A 6,000-nucleotide genomic window follows, 5' to 3' on the forward strand; every position below is an offset into this window, starting at 1 on the left:
AAAATACTCTTCCTTCATCTCCACTGGATACTGAGACACTGCCCTTATGGCAGATTTCTTTTAGGAATCTTGGTTGGCCACTATTGAAGTGAAGGAGAGTGTTTTCATCAATAGTCTTCATGTACAAACTATCAAGACCTCATCTGATACTTTGACCCAAAGATCCAGAAAATAGATTTTATATGGATCCTAAGTCATGGTAAATTTGAGATCTTTAGTGCATTGGTCCATCCAGCTGTGAAATTTAATGCATAATGCAAATGGATCTTCCCAAATCATGACTATGCCATCAATATATCTGTTCCATTTTTATATGATTGAACTTATTTTGTTCATCATTGATCCATTTATCTCCAAAGAAAGAAATTGACATATTTGCTATTTCCGCGACAAGGACACACACAATTGTCACTTCCTTGAACAAGTGTTTTTTGAATATGTTATGTTACTGGGCACTTGTAAAGCGCACAGCTACTCCAGAGAGTGTCCTGGCGCTGGAAGGACCGTGAGACAGAACAGAGCACAAGCCGACAGGAAGAACTCTACTAATGTTGGAAAAGCCACGTTTTTAGATTTCTCCTAAAACTAAGGAGATCCCGTGCCTGTCTTAAGGAGAGCGGCAAGCTGTTCCACAGCTGTGAGGCCACCACCTGGAAGGACGGCCCCCCATGCGAGAGCGAGGGAATTTAGGAACAGTCAACACCCGCTGGGTGAAGGATCTCAAGGTTCTGAGTGAGGCATAGTGTTGAATTCTGTTCCCGATGTAAGGGGCCCCTATGTTGTGAAAGACCTTGAAGGCCAATACTAGGGCTTTAAAATGTATCCTCTTTTGCACCGGGAGCCAGTGCAGGGACATCAGGTGTGGGGTCATATGTGTCCTCAGGCCTACCATGAGTGTAGCTCTTGCCGCAGCATTTCTAATAGATAGTCTGGGAGGCCTAACTACAGAACATTGCCATAATCCAGCCTAGATGTAATCAGGGCCTGGACTACTGTTTTCTTGTGTGGAACTGATTAAAGAGGAAGGAAATTCCTGAATATTTTAAGTAGCCCGAAGCACGTCCTGGCCATAGTTGGGACCTGGGACTTCATGGACATGTCTGCGTCCCGTTTCACCCCAAGATTTTTTGCGGTGGTTACTGAGCTTACTGGGGGCGACATGTTCTGAGGCCACCACCGGCGCCATTCCTCACCTGGGTTATAGCCAGAAAAATTATTTCTGATTTTTCTGAGTTGCACTATAGCTCTTGTTTTTAAGGCAAACTATGGCAAGTTCAACGGAAGTCTTTGGGAACATCATGTGATAGGAAGGGCTATTGAGAACCTCTCTTATGACAGCAATGGCCTTGTCTTGAGGGGTATTTGTATAGAGAGTCTGACCAAAATTTCCTTGTCTGGAACAAAGATTTGTCCTTACAATTTGTTCATCTCTTAGGTGGACTCAACCCGTGGCTCCCTCAAATCAACATCAGGAATGCAAGTGGTTTAGCGGGATTGAGACAAGATGGCGTCAGTGTGAGCGGGCCGGTCAGAGGACGCTCCGTGAGCCCGGACTTGGAGTGCACAGAGAGAGGAGAATCTCTGCAATTCGTTTGGGAGAATGGTCACTAGATTGTCATCCAGGGTGACTGCTGCCTGCTTGCATGATCACGGAAAAGGGAAAGGGGGGAGGCGAAAACCTTCATGGAGCGATAGGAGCGATAGGAGCATCTCGCAGTTTGTTATGTTATGTTATGTTACAGTAAGTTTATATAGCGCACGGCTACTCTAAAAGAGTGTCCCGGCGCTCTCCACAGGCAGCTCCATGTATAGCAACATAACAGGAAAAACAGAAAGAAGAGAAAGAAAAAGCCCACCAGAAAGAACTAGAGATTAAAAAGCCAAGTCTTCAGGCTCTTCCTGAACTGAAGAAGATTGGGGGTGCTGCGTAGCGCCAGTGGGAGCGAATTCCACAACTGGGGTGCCTTGAAGCTGAAAGTGCGCCCCCCAGTGCGGGCCTTCCTCACACGCGGAATCACAACAGTAAAGAGAGATTCGGACCGCAGTGAGCGGGCTGGGCGATAAAACGCCAGCCTCCGCTGCAGGTACCCAGCGCCAGAGCCATGCAATGCTTTGTGCATCAACGTCAAAGATTTGAACATAATCCGCTTCTGGATGGGCAGCCAATGGAGCGACTGCAACAACCCAGAAGCACGTGCTCGCCTATGTAGGCCAAAAATGGCGCGGGCAGCAGAATTTTGTGCCACCTGCAGGCGCTGGACCAGGTAATCAGGGAGGCCAAGAAAGAGGGCATTGGCATAATCCAACCTGGATCCAATGAGCGCTTGCACAGTAATCCGCCTATGTTCCACAGACAGCAATGGAAGGAACTTGCGGAGCATCTTCAAAATCCCAAAACAGGTGCCAGCCAGACCGAGGACATGCGTTCTCAATGAAAGCTTGTTGTCCAGCTTGACACCCAGGTTTTTGGCAACCAATGATGACTGTGCGGGAGGACACATGTCAGACGGCCACCATTGCCGCCACTCAGGGTCGGTGGCACAGCCAAAGAATAAGACCTCCGACTTACTGGAGTTAGCCTTCAGACTGTTCTGCTGGAACCAGTCGAAGACCATTTCCAGACAGCCCCGAATACTCTCTCCGTCCCATGCCTGGTCTTTACCGCACGTGAAGAGGAGTTGCGTGTCGTCGGCGTAGGACACGATCTGGGCCCCATACGCCTCCACCACCGCCGCCAGAGGGGACATAAAGATGTTAAACAACGACGGGCTCAACACAGAACCCTGTGGAACCCCGACTCCCAATGGCGGACCCGGTTTGCAGACCTGGAGGCTCTGAGCAGCGGGAGCTCTGCATCGTTCTGTTCGTAAACCGCTTGCCTGTCACTACATACTGTGGATCCCTGTTGACGGCAGACGGACGGATGTTAAAGTCTTGGCGGTAAATCGCTTTCTGTAGAGAAATCTGTGCGCGGCTATCGGCTGTAATCTGTGCATCGGTAACCAACCTCAGATCGGCGTTTGCTGTTTCCTCGGATTCATCGGCCCGTGAAGGTGTTTGACGGTAGTGGGACAGCGCGATTTCGTGGCTTTTTGGTTTGGTTTTCTGCCTGTTTTTTTTTTTTTTGCCTCCCAGCCCTCTGGTCTCCTGGTGATGACGGCACTCTTGGCAGCTGTCCAAAACGACTTGCTAACTGCCTTGCTGGGAGGCTAGACGACCAACAGAACGTCTAGAACGCTGGCGGAGGGGGAAGAAGACACCCACCCGACAGGTACTGATAATGAGGATACCAAAACTGTTCCAGCACTAACGCTACTGCATGCTATTATATGCTGCTAACTGCTGTTAGCTGTTAACTGTTAGCGGCTGATATTGACTGATATTGACTGCCAAAGCACCTCCAAAGCACTGACAAGCAAGAAAAAGCAGGAGATATTAACTGCCGGAGTGCCGATTGTCATTGACTGTAATTAATATTGCTAGAATACTCCCAGAGTACTGACTTTAATTACTTTAAATAAAAAAATAAAAAAAGCGGAGATAACAGGAGACAGACGCAAACTGCTGGAAATAAAAAAAAAAAGAAAGGGGGGAGCCAAGCTGGGGGGATTGGATATGTACCGATAATTGCTTTGCAAAGGGCTGCAACAACGGAGACGATCCCTCAGAATTCCAACAGCGTCTACCTACAGAGAGTTAGCAGCAGCAGAGGGGAGGAGAGTGGGGGCTGGGGGCGAAGCAGCCTGGCGATCAACTCAACAATCACAAAGAACAGAGCAGCCTTCATTATCCCCAAAGCTCTCAAAACCCTCAAAACTACTAAAAATCTCGAACTTCGCATAGCCTGCTTTGACAGCACTGCCTGCACTACTAAATTAAAATCCAGTGTCAAAATGTTGTTTCCCGCAACTAAGAAAGCGAAACGGCGGGATCTGAAAATACACGTCAGCGTAGGTATACATCTACAGCTGGCTCATCCTCGACCCTTAGAGAACGACCCAAATAAAATGGCCACAGTAACAGGAGTAGAGGGGCCACCTGGAATGCCCTCTATGCCCGGGGTGATCAGAAAAATAGTTGACCACCTACACAATTGCCCAGCAGATATGGAGCAGCATAAAGACCAGGATAAAGACCTAGATCTGGTCCAAGAGAAATATCAAGGCCGTCCGGATACTCAATATGGGCAAGAAATTAAAGGGGATGCTATAGAGGAACAAACTACAAATAAGCCCCCTAAGGCAACAAAGGGACGTAATCGAAGGCCAGAAACTAGAGCAACTAAAGCCAAAGAGTGCAATCTCAGTGGGGAAAAAAGCGACAGGAGTAGCACTGAAAGGCCGTCGGGCAAGGATTCCAACAAAACTAAAGGAAAAAAACCAGACACAATTTTGGAACAGAAGCTGGAGAAGGAATCCAATAAGGTAAAGGAGAAAGCGAAAGGGAAAAGTAAACACCAGGAAAAAAACAAGGGGATGATGATGATGAGCTGGATAAAGACAGTGAGAATCTGCTGGAAAAGAAAGCAAGGAGATTGCAGACGATAAAGAACTTGAAAGCAACTGCTAAGGGCACTGGGCAGCAGCCAGATTCTCAGCCGAGGATATCAAATATATTTAGCCCGATCCCTAAAGACAATCAAGAGAAAATAATTAAAAAACAATTTCACAAACTGGAGATTCAAGAAGACAAAAGGAACCAGAATGACCACCAGGAAGCGCGAAGGCATAGTATGGGTTTTACTCCCGATACAAACAGCGCTCAAGAAAATGCGGGAGTTGGCACTGAACTAATGAAAGAAAAAGTGCCTGAAAAGCCTTGCGTAAACTTAAGTATTCCTACAAGGAGAGAATCCTCGCCCCCACCACTAAATCAAAATCCGAGGACCAAACGTCTTCCATTGGAAGCACAGACATCCTCCCCAAAAAACGAGCTGCTTCTAGAATCTGAAATATCAAGTGGAGACTCTGACTCAGATATTTACGAGACTGGTGTGTCTATCTCTAGTCAAGTCAAGTCAAGTCAAAAAATTTGTATAGCGCACTACATACCCAGAGGGTTTCAAGGCGCTTAGGAAGGGGAGGAGGATTATTTGTCAAATATCCACGTTTTAAGCTGCTTTCTGAACGCTAGGTGGTTCTGGGTGAGGCGAAGGTAAGCGGGGAGTGAGTTCCATGTTTTAGCAGCCAGGTATGAAAAGGATCTGCCTCCCATGGTGGTCTTGTTGATGCGAGGTATAGTGGCGAGGGCTTGGCTGGAAGACCGTAGTTGGCGGGAGGGGGTGTAGAAGGACAGTCGAGAGTTGAGGCAATCTGGTCCGATGTCGTAGAGTGATTTGTGTGCGTGGGTAAGCAGTCGGAAAGTGATTCTCTTATTGACGGGTAGCCAGTGGAGGTCTTTAAGGTGACCAGAGATGTGTTCGTTGCGTGGGATGTCTAATATGAGTCTGGCTGAGGCGTTTTGGATTCGTTGGAGTTTCTTCTGGAGTTTAGCGGTGGTACCTGCGTAGAGGGTGTTTCCGTAGTCCAGTCGGCTCGTGACCAGAGCATGGGTGACTGTTTTCCTTGTTTCGGAGGGGATCCAGCGAAATGTTTTTCTTAGCATGCGAAGAATGTTGAAGCAGGAAGAGGATACGGCGCTGACTTGTCTGTTCATTGAGAGTGAAGAATCCAGGATGACGCCTAGGTTCCGTGCGTGGTCTGTCGGGATGGGTGCTTTTCCGAGTGCTTCCGGCCACCAGGAGTCGTCCCAGGCAGAGGGGGATGTGCCTAAGATGAGGACTTCTGTTTTGTCTGAGTTCAGTTTCAGACGGCTTTGTTTCATCCATTCGGCGACTTCTTTCATTCCTTCGTGTAGGTTAGTTTTGGCGGTGCTGGGGTCATTGGTGAGAGAAAGGATCAATTGAGTGTCGTCCGCGTAAGAGATGATGTTGAGGTTGTGTTGGCGTGCGATGGCCGCGAGGGGGCTCATGTATACGTTGAAGAGGGTGGGACTGAGTGA

Source organism: Lissotriton vulgaris, chromosome 3_1 (assembly GCF_964263255.1).
Source record: "Lissotriton vulgaris chromosome 3_1, aLisVul1.2, whole genome shotgun sequence".
In the NCBI taxonomy this organism is placed as follows: Eukaryota; Metazoa; Chordata; class Amphibia; order Caudata; family Salamandridae; genus Lissotriton; species Lissotriton vulgaris.